The sequence below is a fragment of the Zootoca vivipara genome, chromosome 6 (genome assembly GCF_965207765.1).
Source record: "Zootoca vivipara chromosome 6, rZooViv2.hap1.1, whole genome shotgun sequence".
In the NCBI taxonomy this organism is placed as follows: Eukaryota; Metazoa; Chordata; class Lepidosauria; order Squamata; family Lacertidae; genus Zootoca; species Zootoca vivipara.
Genome location: NC_142589.1, coordinates 30374859 through 30399950, shown reverse-complemented (window position 1 = coordinate 30399950; position 25092 = coordinate 30374859). Strand labels below are relative to the sequence as shown.

The window sequence follows — 25092 nt, the reverse complement described above, 5'->3', positions numbered from 1 at the left end:
GTCCCTGCTAGGGTGTGCCCATGATGGACATAGCCTGACTGAGTAGACAGTAGCTTTGTCTGCTCCCGCAGGCAAGCCAATCCTCAGGCTTGTGTATCTTTTTTAAAAACAACAACAACAACCATGAACAACACTGGGGCTGGCACAAAGTAGATGGAGCAATAATCAGATACTTTCACCTCCTTTAATACATTGCTTCTAAATAAAACCGAAAATGACTGGAGAGGCAAAATCAAAAAGCCTTTTACTGTCTTACAAGGCATTTGCTAACCTCGATCCCTGCTAAAATTAAACTTTTTTATTGCGGGAGGCAAACCCACACTATGGCCTTACTGGTTTAAATGTAATTTCCTATCCCCTGGGAACTGTAGCTGTGTGATTATTTAGAGGGAGGGGGCTTAAGCAATTTACACAGATAATTTTTTGCAGGTTGCCAAACTATAATTCCCAGGATTCTTGGTCTGGAGAGAGAAAACCATTATGGTTAAAAAGCAGTACAAAACTGATCTGTGTTTGAGTTGTACCGCTCTCTCTCTCTCTCTCTCTCTCTCTCTCTCTCTCTCTCTCTCTCTCTCTCTCTCTCTCTCTCTCTTAGAAAACAAAGCCTCTCTGATCATTCCCCCCTTCCAAACATACCCTCCCCTCTTTCCTTCAACAACTATGAAGAAGGAAAATGCTGGTTAAACAAACAACAGATGTGAGCAGAGCTTGCTGTGTGCATATGTGGTTGTCTCCTACCTTTAACCATATGTGCATTCTTCTGCCAGGGTCTGGTCATGATTTTGTCCTTTGAGGCATTCCTGCTAATGCTGTATAGGGAGGGAAGGAGTTGCTTGTATACCTTATATAGGCACAACTTTTATTCTGTATGTACAACAGTGGAATACTCCGCTCCACCATGGGATTATTTCTTAGTAGATGTATTTAGGATTATAATCGTCAGCTGCCAAGGAGACTAGCCAATTTCATAACACATACATGCTTAAAATAATGATAAAGTATAATGAAGATGACAACAACAACAACAACAACATTCTTCTAAATGTACAAAAGTTGAATGTTTTCTCACAGGGCAATCTTATGGTGGTTTACACAGTTCCATGGTGTTTAGGATTGCAACCTTCAACTGCTAAGAGGACCAGCCAATTTCATAAAATGTACCGGATTAAAATAATAATAGCAACTGAACAAAGCGCACTTAAGGACTAGCGAAGATGTGCATTTAAAAAGAGATTTTAACACATCGTGTTAACGTTCCTGAGCAGATTACACATTCCCCTTGTAGATTTCATATAAAGCCTTAATTATGGGTGGCATTCACCTAAGTCCTACTCAGAGTAGACCCAGTGAAATTAAAGAACCTATGATAGTTTAGTGGGTGTACTCTGAGTAGCACTAGTGTTGAATACTACCCCATGTTTGCTTGTAGGTCCCCTGGCCTATTTTGAGGCCGCTCTGACTTCATTTCATTATCCTAATGAGATGCACTTTGTGGCTTGTGTATTTATCCCTCATCTGCACATTATTTGGCACTGGTTATGACTGGGGTATGCAATGCTGTGCCCTTCAGATGTTGTTCAACTCCCATCAGCCCCAGCTAGCAGGGTCATGGATGATGGGACCTGTAGTCCACAATGTTTGGTGGACACCACATTGGCTACCTCTGCTCTAAATTGTGTTGCATAAGAAGATAAGAAGAGCTCTCTTGGATCAAGCCAAAGCCCATCTATTCCAGCATCCTTTTCTTACAGTAGCCAATAGGAACATAGGACTCTGACAGAGTCAAACCATTGGTCTATATAGCTCAGTATTGCCTACACAGACTGGCAGCAGTTCCCCAGGGTTTTAGGCAGGGTTCTCTCCTAGTGCCACCTGGAGATACCAGGAATTGAACTGGGGACCTTCTGCATGCAAAGCCGATGATCCACCACTGAGATACTGCCCTTCCCTACAGTTGCCTTCTGCTGCAGCAGAGTCATCACTGCAAGAAAATATATTAAACCATGAATGCCAGCTTTTGAAGGATTAAACTAGAGAATTTTTACTTGTGGAACACCTTTAATACTAACCAGCAAATAATGAATGAGCAGACGTATAAACTCACCACAAGCAAATGAGGACGAATGCTTATTGTCGTACAACCTCCCTGCAAATAAAAAGGTGGGTGCTTAATAGATACTGAACAGAAACTGTAGACATGCCAACTTCCTGTTGATCGGGAAGCTGTGAGCAAGCGGGATTCAGCCCTTCAGGGAGAATCCAGCTTTTCGGGGGGAAGGGGGCATTGCGAGTGCGCCACAAGCTCCCCAAAACCTCAGAAGGAAAATTCTGAGGGCAGGCACCCAGCGGCGCCGAAAAGTGGTCTCTCCGCCAACTAAAACGCTCCTTTTTGGAGTGGAAAGATCGGCAAGATTGAGGCGCTGGTGTGGGACACCATTTTCTACTCCCGAGAAGCACAGCCTCGAGCTTACCCAGCACAGCGATTGATTCCAAAAGAAAAAGAAACCTGGATCAATTCGGTGAGGTATAAATTATAACGATTACAATAATTCGGAAGACAGCGGGGGTGGAAAAAAGGAGGTCAGCCCCATCTGGGATTTGATATTGGTTGCATGATTTTCCTATGGAACAGAAAGCTGATAAACTTACCTACAGCAGGAATATAAATTTCATAAAAACACAGTTGTTGTGAGCTAAAAGACTACATAATTACAGTGGTACCTCGGGTTACAAACACCTCAGGTTACAAACACTTCAGGTTACAGACTCCACTAACCCGGAAGTAGTACCTCGGGTTAAGAACTTTGCTTCAGGATGAGAACAGAAATGGTGCGTTGACGGCACAGCGGCAGCAGGAGGCCCCATTAGCTAAAGTGGTGCTTCAGGTTAAGAATGGTTTCAGGTTAAGAACGGACCTCCGGAACGAATTACGTTCGTAACCAGAGGTACCACTGTATATAAAAAAGGGGGCGAAAGCCTCTTATGTAAGATACATTTTATTTTTCTTTGGAGAACATTTGTCACCCTGAAAGGCTTATACTTTCATTTTTGTGGAACTGCGTAGCTAGAAATTAAGAAGTTATAAGGGAGCCAGCAACAGCGTTTGTGTATAAAATTTTTAAAAAACTTGCGAAGTCTGATACACTATTTGAAGGAGAAGCTGTGTGGAGAAGAAATATTTTGAATCCCTCCTTCCTATTGTTTACTCTTTTGTGAATGTAAGGATTGACATACTGGCAATTTATGGATTCCTTTTCTCTTTTTTATTATTTTTGGCTTGCTTCATTTCCCTTTTCTTACTTAATTGGGAAAGAAAGACGGTGTGGATTAGGCCAACAAGTGCCTGAAAATGGTGCTCTTTGTTTTTTTGTTTTATTTTCATTTTTATTGGTGGAGTTTTATTTTTTGAATGATTTTTGGAAGGTTTCTGTTGCTGCATTCCCTTCCCTTCCGTGGGGAAGGTTTTGAGGGATTGGTATTGACCTCCCCCCCCCTTCTTTCTCTTTTTGGAAGAAGCAGTTAAATCTGTGGATTAGCCAAACAAGTGGCAAATTGGAGTTGCAATAAAGTGTTTAATTTTTCTGTTCCGTTCTGGGATTTTTTAATGGAAATTGTAAACTTTGTGGATTAGCCAAACAAGTGGCAGAAGGAACTATTAGGTGGGAGACACCTAGTGGTGAAGAAAATAATAACATCTAAATTAAATTAAAAGAACAGAAATAAGGATAAGTAAAAATTAAAGGAAAATAGAGACAGGATGTCAGCACCAAGAAAAGTAGGAACACCAAGAGAAATGAGGAGAGGCTCAGAACAGGAATCTGAAAATAAAGGGGACATTATTAAAATGTTTGCAGAAATAAGAAAGGATATAAAACAGAGTGGGAAAAAATTGAAAACAAGATTGGAACAAATGGACAAGAAATTAGATCTGACAGTTGCCAAGATGAAAGGCCAGATGAAAGAGATAACTAAAAGGACACAAAGTTTGGAAGAAGGGATGAAACGGATGAAACAGGAAATGAGAGAGATGAAGAAGGAGGAGGAAAAGGTTAAAGGAGAAATCTCGGAAATTAATAAGACACAGGAGGAGCTTTGGGATGCTGTTGCAATGAATGAATTGAGACAGAGAGAAATGAATCTGAGATTTAGATCAGTTCCAGAATCACCTGGGGGAAATATTATGGAAAAATTAATCACGGAAATAGCACAATGCTTAAGCATGGAAGTAGAAGAGGTGGCAGGTACAATACAAAATGCATTTAGGATTAAAATAAGATTGGCTAAGGCTAAAAAAATCCCATGAGATTGTTTGATCATATTTAAAGATAGAGAGATGAGGAATCTAATCTTGCAGAAAAATAGAGAAAAAAGACTCTGTATCAATGGAATCTTCACAATCATATTTAAAGATGTTCCACTTCGCCTGCTGAAGAAACGTGAACAATACAAGACACTGACACAGATATTCAGAAAAAATGGGATTGAGTTTAAATGGGAATTCCCAGGAATCTCAATTTATTATAAAGAAAAGAAATTCAAATTAAAAAATGTTGACGAGACAAAGAAATTTCTGAGAAGATATAAAGACTTGGGAAGAGAGGAAGAAGCAGCTGCAGCAACTCCAGAGGAAGAAGATAAGAAGAAGAAGAGGAGGAGGAGGAAGGGGGAGGAGGTTTAAACATGTTTTCTTTTTCTTACTTTTAACAGATATCAAGATAGCATTAAAATGGCATTAAAAAGATCAAGCAGGCTTTCTTCCTGGTCGACAGATAAAAGATAACATAAGAAATGTTGTGAACATTATAGAATATTTGACTGCCAGAAATGAAAAGCAAGCAGCATTGATTTTTGTGGATGCAGAGAAGGACTTTGATAGTTTAGCCCGCTGGTTTCCAAGGTGGGTGGTGCCACCCACTGGGGGCAGTGGGGCGTTTTAAGAGGCAAGTGGGGGCAGCAAGAAGTTGCTGGCCATGTAAATGTCTAACGTACTATCATACTTTGAAAAGCAGTATCACTGAATCAAGGTCATCCATTTTAGCCATCTTCAAATATCTCAAGGGCTGTCACATAGAAGAGGGAACAAGCTAGTTTTCTCCTGCTCTGGGGGGAAGGACTTGAACCAATGGCTTCAAGTTACAAGAAAGGAGATTCCAACTAAATATTAGGAAGAGCTGCTTGACAGTGGAAGTCTCCCTCGGGAGGTTGTGAACTCTCCTTTCTTGGTTTTTAAGCAGAGGTTGGATGGCCATCTGTCATGGATGCTTTAGCTGAGATGCCTGCATTGTGGGGGTGACCCTTGGGTCCCTTCCAACGCTATGATTTTGTTGAATTAATTAAACTAAATAGTTTCAATTGTATTTCAAATAAATGGACAATTAATTGCTACTGTTTGGAATTTTATTGTGTTGTTATATTCCTCAGTTGGCCATGCAAACCGCTATTCTGAGTAGTGCTTTTTATAGGGTGGGGGCACTGAGAATAGGTTTATGGAACAAAAGGGGGGCAGTGACTTAAAGTTTGGAAATCACTGGTCTAACCTCTACATAAGCTTTGTGCAAGGAAAGCTCAATAAATTGGTCATCTGGAGGAGGCCTAAGTCACAATACTAAGCTAGATGGGCAAATAGCCTACTTTTATATAGGGCAGCTTCCTATGAACATCTGCACATGATGTGTGGAGTTTGCCAGTTGTAACAGCAGCGGGTATTCTGGATGAAATTCCTGTGGCCAGCACACTGCCTGTATATTTTCTCAGGTGCCGCAAGAGTCACATACCAACTGTGTGCTGAAGAGTCTTCCACTCCTGAGATACTTGGCTAGCAGGACAGCATTACGCACTTGGAAACCGAAAACCCAGAACAGATTCCCACCCCTACCCCTTTCCTTCAGATATACCCGTAAAATGCCTTGCTCTGTTGCACATTTGATGGTCTGCGGCTTCTTCTCCTTTTTGGTGATTTATGGACCTCTTTGACGTCTCTCGTTCCCTTCTTTCTTCAGGTTGCTTTGAAGACAGAAAGGTGAATGATCTTAAAGCCAGACGTTAAATCCCAAACAAGCTTTACAAAAACCAGAAGCTAAATATTTCCCCTCTTTCCCCACCTCATGGGGAATTTCCCCCCAAAATCTTTCATACACACATAAATACATAGATCAAATCTGCACCTGTAGTTTATTAAGGATGCTGGAAATCATAGCTCTGTGTGAGGGGGAAACGACAGTTCTCAGGGTGTGTTTGGGGGGAAGTTGTGTGTTTTGAATGTATGCTGTGGATGTGACTATACTCCTCCTCCTTAACCACATTTAATTATTTTTTCACTCCCAATATTTAATTCAGAAATGGAATCTGGCAATTAGAAATGGCCAAATCTATCCATTTTGGCTTCTCTCATCTTCCAAATTTCCCAGTCACAGTTTCTGAAATTTAAACTGACCATTTCGCATTCCCAGCTGCATTCATTAGAAGTTTTCCGTTCAGAAACCTAGTTTGGTATAGTAATATATATATAAAAGTACAGAAATGGACTTGAGAACCAAAAGGAGATTCTGGATGTGCTTTGCAAAATAGGTGTCAGGTCCTAGAAGCAGCCAATAACCCCCTAATTTCTGAAGTATTTGCCCTAGATCCAAAGCTGCTGCTAATTTTCTCTCAGCAAGAGGGGATGCCATTGGTCTTTTGTTGCTCTGAGAAAGTAGTGATGTCATCTGGCTTTATACAGCCTTTCTGTTGCCTACCAGTCTATGGGAACATTTTTCCCAGCTAAAAGTAGCATTCTGTTAATCAAAATTAAATAATTCCACATGAAATGTTCCTTTGGGCTTGCTCCTATATGGAAGAGTCAGTGGGTAAGGGAAGTACTCTACTGTGTAAAATATTGTTGGCATTAAAATTGTTTTGCGCCCCTCGGAACAAGATCTCTAGTTCCATTCTAGCCAAATGCTCTTATTTGGAATGGAAAACACACACACCCAAACACACAGAGTAGTTTGGATTTTATATTTTTTTTAAACTGGCCTATGGAATCTTAACTGCCTAATTTTTGTTTATACAGCCAATTTAGATCAAAGTGAAATTTGGAGGCAAAGAAGAGACAAATTTGGAGGCAAAGAAGAGAAACTGGGTTTTCTCCAGATTGATGTTTGCTCCAATTTATCACTAATAAAAGCAGCGGGGCAAGGGCAAAATCACTCAGACCTGTGCCGAGAAATTGCAAGAGAAATGGAAAGCCGCTTGGACCCATGCTTTCTAGTTGCTGGATAAACACAAATCTGGGTGAGCCCTAAGTTAGGTCCATTAATTACAATTGACCTTCTCTGCATAAAATGTAGCTGAACATCTTCCTAAGTGTCAATGAATACATATATTGCAGATTCATTCTTATATTCTAACATTATCAAATGGGAGGCAGTATATTATATTTAAAAAATTGAAGATCAAGAGGAACAACATATTCCTGAAAGAAAATTTGAGTTGATATTGGGGGGGGGGATTATGACTGCCATCTACTAAGAATTATCCAATTTGATTTTGAAGAAGCATAAAACAAGATACAATCCTGCATATTATCTGTATTGCTTGGAAAGCTCCATTGCTTTGTATTGTTATGAATCTGTGGGTGCAAGACACCCTAAATTCCGGATCAAGTTAGTGTTAGAATTTAATTAAGGCCGGTCTGTTGCTAGACCCATGTGTGTTAGATGCTTTTAATTCTCTGGAATTAACATATGTGAAAGAATTAATTCAGCTAGGCAAACTTCCTAAACTGTGTATTTGACACCTAGCTAATTCCATGGAATAACTCAGACTAATTTCCTTGGAGGTGTTAGCCTGTGAGCACAACAATGGATCACCAGGAATCTCTGTGAGGCAACAATGGGGTGGGGCTCCTTTCACACCTCAGGAAAAGCAACTGTGGGTTAGAAGCTGGGAAGAAGATGTTATGTGACAAGCAGAGAGCAAGAGGCAGACAAAAATAGCTGATGTCTGAACCCGATGCTGGGCTTCTGGAAGGGGCAAGGCCCTCTTGGAGTGTAATGCTGGGACCCCTCCATCATAGGCTCAGGTTGTATATATGTGTGTAAATAAAGGATGCCACCGTCACCGCTGTGCCTTTTCCCCCCAGAAAGACACACAGACCCTGGGTAAGTGCCTTAAACTCTCTAGAACAGAGGTTTTCAACCTTTCTGAGTCCACAGCTCCCTTGATGAACGACTGTATATTTTTTTCTGTGGGGCCCAGTTATGTTACCCCTTGCCTGCAGAGCTGACAGCCTCTCACCCTTTTTCAAACACCTTCTCTTGTGGAGTGTTCCCTCAGCTTCCTCTCCTCTCTCTCTCCTTGGGAGTCCTCCAGGCAGCACCGCTGCTGCCACCCCAGGTCTCTGAGCTGCCCCCACCCCACCCCAAAGAGAAGTGCCTCCCAGACGCACTATTCACCTGCAGAGCTTATAGCTAGGGCTGCTGCAATAAACAGCTGTGCAAGTCTTTGGGAAGCAGAGACATGAGAGGTCATCAGAAGAGGGAGAGAGGAAAGTAAAGACCGACAGAGGCCATTGCTGCCCGCAGCACCCCTGACCATCATGCAAGGTACCCCAGGGTGCCATGGCACACTGGTTGAAAACCACTGCCCTGGAATATCACAGTGCTGTGGAGATTGGGGGTGCCATTTAACAGTATACAGTGGTTACAGCTGGGAGATTTTGTATTTGTAGTTTGAGATTTTGTATTCTAGACACATGGTTCTAAGGATAGTTGTTCATATTTAAACAATCATTCTTTTTGACATCAATTCATTGCCACTTTGGTTCTTGTGCCTTTTGTCTTTTCTTCCTTAAATTTGGGGGACCTCGCCTCCCCTGTTTTTTTTTTGCCTGGCTCTATATAATACAGGATGCTAAACTACAGTACTTTGGTCTGATCCAGCAGACACCTCCCTGTTCTCTTACATCCTTATGTCCTTCCCTTAATCCAACATTGAAGCAACAATCCTCCACACACCTGGGCTCTAACACTGATATTGAATGCCTATTGTAAATACTCTGAGACTAGAAAAAAAGAGAGAATAAAGGATGGATTGTTTAAGATTAAGGCATGCAGATGGACACATCGCTATGGGATTCCGCACCCGCCCCCCAATCTTTTTTAGGAAGCCACCTTTTTTATTTTTGCTGACTGTCAAGATAACATAGTGGTTATAAACATCATGGTATGTGTCCTTTCTTCCTACTTAACTTTATCTGTTCCCTTGAAAACTATCATTCCTGAAGTATTTATTATTACATTCAAACACTTGCCAATCCCAGGACAACAAAACTTGCCTCTCATCTCCAAAGAGCCATAACCTTGGGAGCCAACAGACCACACATCCCTCCAAGGTCACCCAGTAAAACTTGTCTCAAGTTATTTTTCCCATGTCAGACATTGGCTATGATTCACAAGCCACCAAGCAAGAGAATGTCCCCTTCAACCATCATTGTCCTTTGTTCTTATGCATGAAGATAGCTCCACAGTAGATAACACCTCCTGACTACAATAGGATGAAGGGCCTTGTTTTTGTACAGAGAGCTTGTTTTCGCCGTGTGCGCCATTCCCAGATCCAGCTCGGCAATCCGGGAGCCTTGCTATTTGTGACCCAGAAGCCCTTGCAACGCTCCTCATCAGACTCACCGCTGGAGGAGTCATACGTACCCGACAAGTCGGAGGAATCCGAAGAATCCCTCTGGCGCCTGCGCCCATGCTTCCTAGAACTGCGCGACCTCTTCTTCCCGCGTCGTGTCCTGCGCAAATCGGGGCTGGAGGAGCTGTCCGTCGAGCTGGAAACCGGTGACCTGCGCCTGTGCTTACGCCTCCCTACGCGCGAGCGTCTATGAGGGGATCCAGACCTATCCCTAGCCTTATCCAGCCGACGCTGCAGGATACGGTTTTTTCGCCTTAATTCCTGCAGCTCGTCGACACTGGCCCATGAAGCATCGCTCTCTGAAACCAACTCAGGTGGTGACACACATCTTATCACCTTAGGGGAGGCCCGGTAGAGCCTAGCCTCCGAGGTGGAGGGACCGTCCAATTGATCTACTCTAACCTTTTTCTTAGGGAGTACTAATTTCATGGGAGGGACCTTCCTGCCTGACGATAACGCCCTTTTTTTAATTTTCTTGGCTGCTTTAACCGCGTTGCTAGGAGTGCCCCTTGCTGAGGCCCTGGAGGCGCACTCAGCTGGACGAGGGGGGGAACTCTCCTCTCTTCCGTTGGCCATGACCTGCAACCTAAAGGATAAAGGGGCGTCTAAGCTGCTCTAAACAAACTTGAATTATTTGTTTGTTTATAAACCTCTCTCTCTCTCTCTCTCTCTCTCTCTCACTCTCTCTCTCTTTTTCAAATGGTATTTGATATGATTAGCTATTTGTCTGACCGATCACCTACTCAGGACAGAACCAGCCAACCTAACTGCGCGCACGCACGCTAAACTGTGTGAAGAGAATAAAAAAGGTTAATTCATGCCAAGTGAATCACAATAAACGCCACATGCCCTTTTTGGACCCGGGAAGGACATCCCAACCGGCCCTAGCACCGCCATGATGCAACGTTGGAAAGGTTGCTTCTCGGAAAAGGTCGTTGGGCTCTTCGGATTTTGCCTGTATTCCCATCGGTTTCACTCCTTGCTAATGAGAATTGTAAGGTTGGAAGGAACCCTGGGGGTCATCTAGCCCAACCCCCTGCAATTCCGGAATCCTGCCCACATCTGCCCCTGGGTGGGCATGAACAACCACCTTCTGTTTTATCGCCCATTGCACTGCTGCCCTGTGCTGCTTGTTTGTTTGTTTGTTTGTTATTTGTTTTTTCTTTGGTTGCGGCCAGGGGGCCCCGGCGACGGTCAAGGCCTCCCGGCGAAAGAAACAGCGCTCCTGAAGAGCCTACCCTCCGAGACTCTTAACCCCTGGACATCAGCTCAGTGGGCGCCAGGCCAGGGGAGGGAGGCCGCGCGAAGCGGCAGGCCACCCCCCCATGCGGCCCGGCACCAAGCCGCAGCCACATTTCGGTAGCCAGGAGGCCCCGCGAAAGGGAGGCCTCCCGGCGAGACGACGCTCGGGGGGGGGGAGGAGGCCCCGCGAAGCGGCAGGCACCCCCCCATGCGGCCCGGCACCAAGCCGCGGCCGCATTTTGGCAGCCAGGAGGCCCCCGCGAAAGGGAGGCCTCCCGGCGAAACAACGCTCCGGGGGGGGGGAGAGGAGGCCGCGCGAAGCGGCAGGCACCCCCCCGTGCGGCCCGGCACCAAGCCGCGGCCGCATTTCGGCAGCCAGGAGGCCCCCGCGATAGGGAGACCTCCCGGCGAAAGACGCTCCGTGGGGGGGGGAGGAGGCCGCGCAAAGCGGCAGGCACCCCCCCATGCGGCCCGGCACCAAGCCGCGGCCGCATTTGGCAGCCAGGAGGCCCCCGCGAAAGGGAGGCCTCCCGGCTAAACAACGCTCCGGGGGGGGGGGAGAGGAGGCCGCGCGAACCGGCAGGCACCCCCCCGTGCGGCCCAGCACCAAGCCGCGGCCGTATTTCGGCAGCCAGGAGGCCCCCGCGATAGGGAGGCCTCCCGGCGAAAGACGCTCCGTGGGGGGGGGAGGCCGCGCAAAGCGGCAGGCACCCCCCCATGCGGCCCGGCACCAAGCCGCGGCCGCATTTGGCAGCCAGGAGGCCCCCGCGAAAGGGAGGCCTCCCGGCTAAACAACGCTCCGGGGAGGGGGGGAGAGGAGGCCGCGCGAAGCGGCAGGCACCCCCCCATGAGGCCCGGCACCAAGCCGCGGCCGCATTTTGGCAGCCAGGAGGCCCCCGCGATAGGGAGGCCTCCCGGCGAAACAACGCTCCGGGGGGAGCGGAGGCCGCGCGAAGCGGCAGGCACCCCCCCCGTGCGGCCCGGCACCAAGCCGCGGCCGCATTTCGGCAGCCAGGAGGCCCCCGCGAAAGGGAGGCCTCCCGGCGAAAAGACGCTCGGGGGGGGGAGGAGGCCGCGCGAAGCGGCAGGCACCCCCCCATGCGGCCCGGTAGCAGGCCCAAAAAACGATGCTGGGGGGGGGAGCCGGACGAAGCAGCAGGCACCCCCCCATGCAGCGAGGCCGAGGCCTCCTAGCAAAAACAACAAGGGGGGGGCGCGAAGCGGCGCAACCCCCATGTCGCCCGGGCCCCAAGCCGCGGCCGCAGACACCGCCGATCCCGATCCAGGGCTTCCCATCGTAACCCTCCCAATCCCCAGGGCTGCAAGGCCCTCAGTTCGGCGGGGGGGGGGGCAAAACACAGTCCTCTCAGGACAATTAAAGTAACCAAAAAACCCTCATAAGGACAAGGAGGCCTACCTCAAGCCCTGTGGAATCCAGCGACGATCCAGGAGAGAGCCTTGACTGGAACAGGAAGAAGGACAAAGAGGCTTCCCCACGGTGCTCCTGTCCCTTTTCTTTGGCCTTACTCCCGCCCCCACCGGCCAGGTGCCCTTTGTCTTTACTGGCCGGGTGGCAGGTCATAGGTCCGACGCAGCCAGGTAGGTGTCACCAGCCAGGTAGCCCCGCACGGTGTCGCAAACCTCGCCCACCTGAGGGGAGGGGTGAGGGCGGATATTTTGTACACATTGCTGCAAAGCCAGTTTTCTCCACTGTAATGCATTTTTGTATGTTATGTTTAATAACAAATGCATTTGTTGTATGCATGCTTTGGTATGTGCAGTTTTTCATAGACATTACACAGCAGGGGAACTGCACTGTAAATTTTGGAGTGAATGGCTTGTGAATGGCTGCATTTTGGTTCCTGGATTGTTTTGGAAAGTACAGGTTAGGTATATTTGCCATTAAATCCCTAATGCCTACATGGCATTGCTGGCATCCGAATTCCAGCCCATATATCTCCCCCCTGCACTCCACATTTACTCTCGATTGCTGCTTCCCAGATAAGGTCTGATAAGTTTAAAAACTGTTACCAACAATGCACTTATTATGTCTGAACAATGATGCAGGCTCCAAATACCTGAAAGGCCATCTCCTTCCCTGCACAACCTCTTGGGCATTATAATTGGCAGAGGGGGCCCTCTGGGTATTTCCTCCACCCTCAGCAGCTTGGGGAGTGGGGTAGCCTGGGAGAAGGCATTCTCTGTGGCAGCCCCTAAGTTGTGGAATCATAGAATCATAGAGTTGGAAGAGACCACAAGGGGCATCCAGTCCAACCCCCCCCCCAAGCAGGAAACACCATGAAAGCATTCCTGACAGATGGCTGTCAAGCCTCCACTTAAAGACCTCCAAAGAAGGAGACTCCACCACACTCCTTGGCAGCAAATTCCACTGTCGAACAGCTCTTACTGTCAGGAAGTTCTTCCTAATGTTTAGGTGGAATTTTCTTTCTTGTAGTTTGAATCCATTGCTTCGTGTCCGCTTCTCTGGAGCAGCAGAAAACAATCTTTCTCCCTCCTCTATATGACATCCTTTTATATATTTGTACATGGCTATCACATCACCCCTTAACCTTCTTTTCTCCAGGCTAAACATACCCAGCTCTCTAAGCCGTTCCTCATAAGGCATTGTTTCCAGGCCTTTGACCATTTTGGTTGCCCTCCTCTGGACACGTTTCAGCTTGTCAGAATCCTTCTTGAACTGTGGTGCCCAGAACTGGACACAGTATTCCAGGTGAGCATATGATCCCAGCATATGATCATTTCAGGGTAGATAAATGGGAAAGTGGCCATTTCTAGCTCAGCCTGGTTGGCTACTGCACATACACAGCTGAGGGGCATCTATCTTCAGTGAAGGAAGGCTAACAACGTCACCCAAGGCACTTGGCATGCTTGTTGGCATAGCAGAATCCAAGAGAGAGAGACTGATCTACTCTCAGACTAGGGTAACATTTTCCCTCCCCAAATGGGTGAGTCTGGCACTTTCATTATACAGCCTTCTTTACCTTGGCTTTTGACAATGTAGAGGCATATTTTTAAGTCCCACCTTAGTCCTGTAGTTTTAAGTTGTTTTAAACAGCTTTTAATAATGTGTTTTAAATGCTGCAATTTGCCCTGGGACTTTAGGGTGAAGGGCAGGTAATTAATAATAACCACCACCACCACCTGTTTACAGTATTAAGCCCTTATCTTGATGCACCCCAGGAGGCTGACTACGGTAAGCTAAGCCTTTGCTCTGATCCAGCAGGACTCTCCTCATACCGTATATCATTATAATTTGGAGCAAGGCTGCAATGTGTGAAAAGTGAGATGTAGCTCTTCTTTTTCTGCCCCCCAAAACACACACAGAGAGAAATATGTATTTTAGGCCTGGACATGGACCTAATTAATTTACTCATTGCATTTTAATCTAGCTACTCCTTGTTCAGTGAGCACAGTCCCCCCACCCCAACATCATTTTATTACCACAACAACCCTGCAAGGTTGGGAGAAAGGCTGAGTGATAGTGACTTACCAATGTCACCTAGTAAGCTTTGCAGCCTGGCACATTAACCACAGGGAAATGCTGTCTCTCAACTATTTATGTTTAAGGTCACCAACTCTTTAAATAAGGGATGCCAAGGGGTGGAACCCAGAATGAGTCTAAGAACACAGAGCAGGGGCAGAACCAGCTATTAGCTGTGGGTCCTGGGCACAGACAAACTAAAAGCTGTCTATATGCAGCGAAGAGACCCAACTTCTTCCTTTTTTTAAATAATAAAAAAAGGTTGAAGGAGGAAATGAAAACTGCTCTCTCCGCCCCTGTCAAGCCAATTTTTCTCTGGTCTGTTAACAACCCTTGGTTGCAATCAACCAAGTTTTACTCAGAGTAGACCCAACAAAATTCATGGACCTAAGCTAGCAATCCCTATTAATTTCAATTTGCCTACTCAGAGTAGGCCTAACATTGGATACAACCTGCTATTTGCATCACAGGAAAGGTCATCTCCCCCAGCCCTTTTATCTCCACAACAAGCCTAGGAGGGAGGACATGCTAAGGCAGAATAGTTGGCCGAAAATTTACTCAATAAGCTTTGTGGGCAAGTGAGGAGGACTTGAACAGGAATCTTTCTGTTCCTAGTTCAACACTGACCACTAAGTCACACTGGCTTTCCTTTCTTTTGCAATAACCGCACGCTAAACATATTACTTGCACTCCACAGCATGCAAGCCTAGAGAGAAGCTGAGGCAAAGCAGCTCCACATGTTGACAAGCTACCAGTAGCCACCAAGCGGTAAAAGTGCACGGAATTAGCATTCCTAGCTGTTAAACACCCTAAAACGTTTGGAAAATATAATTGTTGCGGCCGCAGCCCAGGTATTCGGTGTCTCTGATCCTCACGCAGTTGTCAAGAGCTCACAAGCTCAGAGGAGTGTTCCAAGTACACAAGGAACTCCAGCCAAAGAGAAGGGAGAGAGGTGAGGGAGGGAGGTTTCTCTTTGCTCGAATGGAAGGAACGTAAAGGGGGGGGGATTTGCCTCAATGATTCACCCTGGTTTCTAAGAACGCCAAGGGACAAGGCGATCATACTGTTTGCTTGTTAAGCCAAACAAGATCATGTATCCAACCTTAGCAAACATCTGAGACGTTGGTGCGCAGGGCTCATACCGACATCCTATCTGTGTGCTTTGAAATGGAGAAGCTTCTCAGCTCTCTAACATGACAAAGAAATCTAAGATGACTTGCCTAGTCCAAAGAAGCCACAGGATATACTGCACCTCTGTCAGTCATCTGTCAAGACAACAGGTTGGATCCAAGCTTCAGGTAGTTGGACTGAGCTCCCATTGAAATCAATGGGACTTGAGCCGTGGCTAACTTAGCCCCATAGAGGTTGATAGGGTTGGCAGGGGCAGAAATTAGGTTCAGTTCACTTGGAAAGGGGAACCTTGCCAACTTTCAAAACAACGTGCAAACTGAAATGCAACCATCCTTTGTAATCTATACTTCTCCAAATTTTGCAATGCAGTTATCCAGCTGCGCAATGCGTACAAAAATGCACGTACTGGGATAAAGTGTGCGTGAAAATGCACATGGCATTGAAAACAGAATTTTTGAAAAATGCATGATCTAACGGGAGACTGATGCCCACTGGGAGCTCAGGAAGAAAAAACATCATGGTACACCTGCATCAGCACAACCAGATGCGTTCATCTGCCCTAAGAGAGCTTCAGCACATAATTTATATAACGGAATAGCAGTCAGAAAAAATATATACAGTACATCTGCATTTGATTGGAATGTGGTCAGAATCTTGAAGAGCTTCCACCAAGGAGATAAAACGGAAGCCACGGCAGTCATAACATCTTTTTAAAAATTGGACTGCTTCTCGCTGCACTTGTAGAGTGAGTTGGTACGTAATTCAGATCTCCCAAATTTTACCAATCCACTGCTGTTTGGGAAATTTCCAGTTCTGCACATTTAACATGACTTTGCCAAGGAAGATCTGCCTGGAGGAATCTGGGGCCATTAAGTTCAAATGGCAAAGCAACATAGCTCTGGTAGGCGGATAGGAGTCTCCTAAAAACTCTCAGCACTTTTAACAAACTACAGTTCCTAGCATACCCTGGGGTGAAATCTATGGCTGTTTAAAGCTCTACAGGGGAAGCTATGGCTGTATCATGCCATTTTAAGGTTTAGTGGAGATGGGGCCTTCGTGTAGGAAACACATCCACAGCAATGAGTAATGCGGAGAGGTTAGGCATAGCTCTATGAAAGAGCAGCACTTCTAGGTGCTCAGAGATATCTGTAGAAACAAGTGGCACGCCTTTGGAATTCCACCAGTTGTCAAGATCCACAAGCTATTTTGTTTAAAATACTTGTATGCCATTTTTCAGGGATTTGCGCTTCTTAGGCATCTTACAGAAGATAATTAACTCCATAAAACAATCTTTAAAATACCAAGGAGACAATCTAATCACAAAACCTAAAACAACAGGTCTAAAGCCGTTTAAAAGCCAAGTCGAAGCACTTTAAAACATTTTAAAGCCATTCAATTTATTGCTGTTTCAAACAAATACATTTTCAAGGTACACTTAAAAGCTAGGAGGGAGTTCCAAAGATACAGGCACCACTACACAGCCTTCTGTTGAAACTGATTATCTCCTTCAGATAGACTGCAGATTTGCGGGGGGGGGGGGGGTTTCTATCACCTTGGGACCACGGGAGCAGTTGTACTCACTTAAGCAATTGTCCGGGTTAATCTCACAGGCAAACAGCAAACTGCAAAAGCTTGGCCAGGTGTTAATAAGGGGTTTGCAGAATCAATACAGGACTGGTTGTAGAAACTGCAGCTGTAAATACAAAACCAGCTTCCATTATTTCCTCCAAAAGGTGTCACACACATTAAAGGCTTATTTAAAGAACATTCTTGTCATACACCATTTAATTTCATTGCACGATTTAAACACACACACTCACAGGCATATGCTCGCGTTTCTTCAACCACAACCATGTGCAATATTTTTGCAAAATAGACAAGGCAATGCTAGGGGAGGGGGAGGGGAAAAGAAACAACCTGACAACCTGTCAAATCAACATTAAAGCGTTGGAGGGAAATAATTAACAATAACACCATGCTTGAACAAGTGTCACAAAGATACCACACAGCTAACACATCCATCCTCAGTAGCAGAATCAAGAAGGTAAAGCTGTTAAGTGCTTTCCCTCACTTCTGGTTTGTTTTTTATAAAAAAACAACAACCCCAAAGTGGATTGATATTGTTTCTGCTAATCCTCTTTTAACAGGATTTGGCAGAAATAAATGTGGTTTCCGGCAAATGATATTCAGAAACATTGCTGTCTCTGACTATGTGGGCTGAACACAGTCATCATGGCTAGTGGCCATCCATAGCCTTCTCCTCCATTAATTTGCCTAATCCTCTTCAAAAGCCATCTAAACTGTGATCATCATTGCTTCCTATGGAACAGAGTTCCATAGTTTAACTCAGTGCTGTCTGAAGAGGTTCTTTCTTTTATCTGTCCTGAATCTTCATTGGATGCCCATGACTTCTCTCTATCCTCTTTCTCCATGCCATGAATAATTTTATAAACTTCTACCATGCCACCTTTTGCTCGTCTTTTCTCTAAACTAAAAAGTGCTGAACACAGCAACCTTCACTCACAGGGGAAAGGTTCCTCGTGCTATTTGAGTGAGCCTAAGAGGGCAATATTTACCTGTCTATTCACCCTTGTGTCACCAGAGATAACAACAAGCTCTTGTTCAGGCATCCCCAAACTTTGGCCCTCCAGATGTTTTGGACTACAATTCCCATCTTCCCCGACCACTGGTCCTGTTAGCTAGGGATCATGGGAGTTGTAGGCCAAAACATCTGGAGGGCCGCAGTTTGGGGATGCCTGCTCTTGTTCAACACAGCCACAATGGACACAGATGAACAGTGAGCACTGGCTTGTGGGGAGAGCCTTTTTCCCTAGCCAAAGAGAAGGGAGCATTTGAGGCTGCCTTTGGGTACTTTCTGGTGGGTGTTTATTGGCCAGTCACACTGTTTGTTTTCAAGGAAATTAGTCATGCTGGATATTTAATGGCAGTTCATTTTGATTTCTGTGCAAAGGGGGGGGGGGTTGTTAGATGTCCTCAGCTACATCCACACCATCATGTAAAGCACATTAAGGGTATTGGGAATTGTAGCTCTTTGAGAGGTAAACTACAGCTCCCATGATTTTTTAATTTTAATTTTAGGGCAGCTGTGTGCTTTACATGTATGCTGTGGATGTAGCCATTGTGTGCCAAAGCAAATGTTCATCCACAATTTCTAGTGGATTTCCCCCACCACTTTCCTTCTCGCAGAAAGTTTGTTCTTTAAGGGAAGTGGGTTCGTTGCACAAGACATCCCTTATAATTGAAAACAGTGGCAAGTCTGGAAGCAGATCATTGTCCAATCTTGCTCAATACTGACTACACTGACTGGCAGCAACTCTGCAGGGTGCCAGGCAGGAGTCTTGCCACAGGCCTGCCTTTCTGCCCAGCCTAGAGCATACCCTCCAACATTCCTCAGATGAAAATGGGGACATTCCCCACACCCCAAACTGACCTACCTCAAACAGACCCCATTTTTGTCTCCGTGCCCCCCCCCCAGCATTTCCTATCAGTAGTATAGCAAGTGCCACCACCACTTCACCAAGGGACACACACCTTCCACCATCCAGAGAAAATCCCTTAATCCCAATTTTATTTTATTATTTGGTAGATTTACAAAAAGTAAAGCACGCATCATTGATAAATTTTAGAAAGGGGCAAGATTAGATGCAGACACATAAAGCATTAAAAAAAAACAAGACTCCTTTTGCTCTGCTTCCCTCCCCCTTTCCTGCTGCAGCAGCCGCAGCCTCTCCTGCTTGCCTACTCTCCAGCAGCCAACACAAACTGTCCAATGGAGGAGCCTGGCAGCAGCGGCCATGGGGAGGCTATGGAGAGGCAACCAGGGGCTTTCTCGCAGCTTCCACTGCCTCTCGGGACAAGCACAGGCTCATCCTCCTCCGTGAGCTCAGTTCCGGCGGCCCTGGCAGGGGAAATAGGGACATTCCGGTATCAAACCAGAAACTGGGATAACTTTCATAGTTCTGGGACTGTCCCTGGAAAATCGGGACACTTGGAGGGTATGCTAGAGTGCAGACAACAGGCCACATCCATTTCTCTTAATTTGTTTTACAGTAACCAGGATACTGGAGGGATTTTTTTTTTAAGGGGAGGGGAGAGATCTGGCGAGAAAAAGAGAGTTAGGATCACAGAGAACAAAGTGAGCGAGGATCAGAGAGAGCAAGGTGATTGCTATGACACTAAGACAATTAATCACTGCCAGAGGTCAAGGGTCACACAGCAGTGCATGCTGGGAAGAGCAGCGGGGATTCTTAGGCACTGAATGAACAGAACTGGGGCTAGGTGGGGTTAGCAGGAATAAACTGCCATGTCAGTGACTGAAGAAGAGATTTCGGGTTCTTGTCACTTAACTACAAGCAAGCCCTTAATAATGAATTGATAGTGCATGGGGGGGGGGGGCGCTTAACAATCTTTGTTTGTCAAAAGCACTAAAATTACCATTCATATTCAGTCTTCATACTTTTTTTTTGTAATGAACATCCCAGGCGTCCTGTTTGATTAATAGATCACTGCTTGACTGACAAGAACAAATGTGAGCACGGTGTGATTGTAAACGGTGCAAACATAAATCTGCGCTGCTGCATTGCCAGCAAATAAGCCTCTTCATGAACTAGACCTGAGAAGGAACAACACCCAGCAGACGAACAATTCACCACACCCTCCAACATTTCTCCAATAAAAATAGGAGTGTCCTATTCTATAATAATAATATTTTTATTATTTATACCCCACCCACCTAACTGGGTTGCCCCAGCCACTCTGGGCAGCTTCCAACATATATAAAACTACAAAAAACATTAAACATTTCAAAACTTTCCTATACAGGGCTGCTTTCGGGTGTCTTCTAAAGGTTGCATAGTTACAGTACTTATCTCCTTGGCTTGGGGGATCACATAACTCCATACCCTTCAATGTTTCTTTGATAAAAATAGGGGCACCCAGTTCCAAAATTTGTTTAGGAGCAAGGCTGCTGCTGGCTGAGCAGGCCTAAGCCTGGCAGAGGGAAAACAAGCCCTTAAAATAGTCTTTGAGTTGTAGCACCCTTTTTGCTGGCTTAACCTATGACAAGTTGTCAGCACAAGTGACCAAGCTAAACGATCTTAGAATCCCTAAGACCCCGATCTCTGCTCCTGCCGCCAGAACACCCCCTTTTTAGGGTTTACAATCGGCTAGGCTAGGCTCAGGCAGCTGGGTCCTATATCTGAACTGAGGATGGGGAGTTACACCTGCGTAGCCCAGCCGTAACCATAGGTCTCCTGGATCTGCATCCTGACGGAGCTCCCATTCTGTCTAGTTTGGACCCAAGTATTTCTTGGAAAAAAGGAATCTTAAGCATGCCAAGGCCAAGCAAGGCCAAGAGAGTATTAAAAAAAATTCAAGAACGGATTTTGTATATAATGGCCATAGCCAGGACACTTTTCGCCAAAGCATGGAAAGAGCAAAGAGAGCCAAAGAAATTGGAAACAGTTAGGAACTTTTGGGAACAATTGGAAATAATGAATCTAACTGCAGTGATGCAATCTGGCAAACTAATCAAAGAAACAGTGATTAATTGGTTGCCTACAATAACACATATTAAAAGAGAACACAAAGTATGAAATACGGGATTAAACCAACTGCTGCTGTGAGCAAAATAAAAGATTCTGACCTGGCCTGAGGAAGCTCCTACGAATGTCTCTGGATACTGAGGCGAGAATGCAGCAATCATAAGAACATATAAGAACCTGCTGGATCAGGCCAATGGCCCATCTGGTCCAGCATCCTGTTCTCACAGTGGCCAACCACACACCTGTGGGAAACAGGCAAGCAGGATCCATGCATAAGAGCCTATGGTTCATAGCTGTCAAGTTTTCCCTTTTCTCGCAAGGAAGCCTATTCAGCATAAGGGAATTTCCCTTAAAAAAAGGGAGAACTTGACAGCTATGCTGTGGTTTCCAGCAACTGGTACTCAAAGATACTGTCTCCAAACATGGCTAGCAGCTATTGATAGCCCTCTCCTGCATGAATTTGTCATTTTACAGCCATCCAAGTTGGTGGCCATGGCTGCCTCCTATGGGAGCGAGTTCGATCATTTATCTGCGCACTGCACGGATAAGTACTTTATTTTCTCTGTCCTGAGTCTTCCAACGTGCATCTTCATTGGATGTCCATGAGTTCTAGTGTTCTGAGAGAGAGAAACTTTTCTCTCTCCGCTTTCTCCATGCCGTGCATGGTTTTATACACTTCTATCATGTCACCTCTATCATGGGGGTAAGATGAGGGCTCTGCCACATGGGATGTAGTATATTATGAAGAAAGTGGCAAAGTTCAGCCAGCATCCTCCGCTGAACGCCTGGAACAAGACAGGGGGGTGAGTTTTGGCTTACATCCTATATCCTTACAAAGAAAGTGATTCTTACCCTGCCTGCATCCCCACTGTTTGGCCTGCTCCTGCCTCTTGTTTTCTCCAGTTCATTGATGGCAGAAGTAGAAAGAGAATCGGTGATGCTGCTGCTTTGTAACGGTTGTGTTTCCAGGTGGGCTGGCACAGATCATGTCACTGCGCTCTGAGGATGCTCTAAGGTGCGATGAGGCAGGACGTGCTTTGATGCAACCCAGAAAGGAAAAAACCTCTCTGAAGCCAAGCGCCATTGACAGAAGAAAAAGAGAAGAGGAGAAAAAAGGTGCTGCTTAGTAATACCACAAGACATCTCCCCCTCATCTTACAGTAATGCAAGAAACTGCCTAGTGCCTTATTGAGTCAGGACACTCAGCTCCATATTCTCTACACTGACTGGCAGCAAGGTTTCAGAGAGGGAACATTCACAGTCTTACCTGGAGACCCCAAGGATTGAAGCTGCATGAAAGCAGATGCTCCACCACTGAGCTGATGTCTTTTCTTCAGAGGTGGCTTTAGGGTGGCATGGTCAGTTGGGCTGCATGGGTGCCAGGGCTGCAACAATGATGTAGAATGGAGTGGCAGAGGGCACTGGAATTTACCATCGCACAGGCTGCTGCTGGAATTTGAGAGCCCAAAGTCCACCACTGCTTCCTTAAGTCTTGAGTAGGGCACCAAGGGGCTTATCAAGGGTCTATTTCACAGAGGGTAAATCTATCAGTTGCTACTAACCATGACAGCTATAGTCTACCTTCACTGTGAGAGGAAGCATGCCTCTGAATACCAGGTGATTGTGAAAAGAGAATTCCTGCAACGCTTTTTATGGCTACGATCCTATGAACTCTTAGCTGGGACTTAAGCACTAATAAACTCAGTGCAATGTTCAAAGTGAGGTGAGATGGAATGGGATACCACTTCTCTTCATGTTTAAGCAGAGGTTGGGTGGTTATCTGTCACATATGATCTAGTTGAGATTCCTGCATTGCGGGGTTTAGTCCAGGTGACCCTGAGGGTACTTTCCAACTCTACAATTCTATGGTTCTGTGATCAGCCACAGTGGGTCTAACACCCCCCCCCATCCTTTTCCCTCTTCCACTTGAGGCACTTACTCACTTCTGGGTAAATCTACATAGGATTGCACTAAAAGATCATCAGTTGTAATTCAGTATCCAGTGAAGAATCTCAGAGGCAGCTGTGGCACAATAAAAAAGAAGTTTCAAATCAGTTTTGTAATTAAAATGGGAAGCCTTTGAGAAAATAATTAAAAAATACATAAAAAGAGGATGTTAAATGAACTGGAAGTTAGGTTGTTGTTTTTGACAAGATTTGGTCTTGCTGTTAAACCCATCCCCCTGTCCCCAAACAGCAGAGTTTCAAGAAGTCTAAACACATGTGGACCATTAAGCCTGTTTGAGAAAGCATGAATCACTTTGGCCAACCCTAGAGACTACCAGGGAACATATTTCGTAATGTTTCTCATTCTACAAACATTCTAAAGGGTCTGACGGCAAAATGGGGCAATATGCTTTGGGGCTTACATCTCTCTCTGCAGACCTGTGTGCCATCTGCCCTGAGAACATGAGTAAATGAATTCAGATGCCCAGCCCCAACTGAAATCAGAGGCTCATTTTTGATACACACACATTCCACACAAAAATCTAGATGTGCCCTCAAAATGTATCTTAGCCTAAGAAAAAACCAAGACACATGGTCACATGTGAAGAGACATCTGGCCATTGATTTACATCCCAGATGAATTTACGGTACAATGTAGCACGCTCCTTCCCAGCAATGTTCTTACCCTTGCAATTGCCTGTAATTGCCCCCCACCCCGTTTTTGTTTTAAAATAACAATACAATTAAAAGAGAGGGGGGAAATGGCTGAGGAAATAGCTGGTGATTTGCTGAAGGAGATGAAAGGAGGAATTAATCAAGGATGAAGGCTATGGGTGGGGAAGAAATTAAATTTGGTTTTCATTTTAAAATGAACCTACATAATTTACACTCCCTGAAACAAAAGGCAAACCAAAACACAGCTCTCCTTCAGAACAGAATGGAATATAAAACCTGGAATTTGGGCTGCTTTTCTCAACTGCCAAAATCTCTGGGTTAAAGAAAACGGCCTTGGTCCTGTATACCTAAAGGAGCGTCTCCACCCCCACCATTCAGCCCGGACACTGAGATCCAGCACCGGGGGTTCCCTCATTGCGAGAAGTGAGGTTAGAGGGAACCAGACAGAGGGTCTTCTCAGTAGTGGCACCCACCCTGTGGAACGCCCTCCCAGCAGATGTCACGGCAATAAACAACTATTTTACATTTAGAAGACAACTGAAGGCAGCCCTGTTTAGGGAAGTTTTTAATGTTTGATACTGTACTGTTTTTAATATTCGGTTGGAAGCCGCCCAGAGTGGCTGGGGAAACCCAGCCAGATGGGCGGGGTATAAATAAATAAATAAAATTATTATTATTATTATTATTATTATTATTATTATTATTATTATTATTATTATTTGGTGGTATCTGGGTTGTCTTTGTTGGCACCTGGCAAGCCTGATTCCGACCGATGGGTGCCACTCAACATGCAATGGGTGATGAGGGCATATATAGAATTGGCTGCTAATGAGAGCACAGTTGAAGTGAATTAGAATTGCACCTTGCGGCATTTGCTTTGACAGCAAAGAATCTGTTTCAAAACCACTTTCACCAAACTTAGGCCAAATTCACACCATCCATTTAGAGCACTATGATACCACTTAAACTATCATGGCTTCCCCCATAAAATTCTGGGAGCAGTGGTTTGTTAAGGTTTCTGATAGTTGTTAGAAGACCCCTATTCCTCACACAGGGCTACAATTTCCAATTGTGAATCAGTCCCTGTGAAGAGGGACTGATTGTTAAACCACGGTGGAAACTGTAGCTCTGGGAGGGAAACAGGGTTCTAACAACAAACAAACAAACAAACAAACAAACAAAAACAACAACAACAGTAAACACTTTGGTTGGAGAACTGCATTGCAAAAGTCAGATAACTGCAAATTTTGAAGGATGGCTGTGATTTGGTTCACATATTGTTTTAGAAAGTGCAAAGCTGATACTTTTGGCTTTAAAAGCAAATGGAATCATATTTCTCCCCCCACCCACCCATAGC

At 45.3% G+C, this 25092-nt stretch overlaps 1 long non-coding RNA gene across 1 annotated transcript in view; it reads right to left on the bottom strand.

Moving 5' to 3' along the window:
- Positions 1-2321: 2321 nt before the first annotated feature.
- Positions 2322-25092, bottom strand: part of LOC118087893 (uncharacterized) — a 28044-nt gene continuing 5273 nt past the window's right edge. Inside the window, exons 3-7 of the long non-coding RNA XR_015950505.1 lie at positions 23058-23136; positions 21967-22181; positions 17132-17243; positions 9687-12567; positions 2322-6003 (exon numbers count right to left, since the gene is read on the bottom strand). This is a non-coding gene — a long non-coding RNA (uncharacterized LOC118087893). The remainder of the gene's footprint in view (positions 6004-9686; positions 12568-17131; positions 17244-21966; positions 22182-23057; positions 23137-25092) is intronic.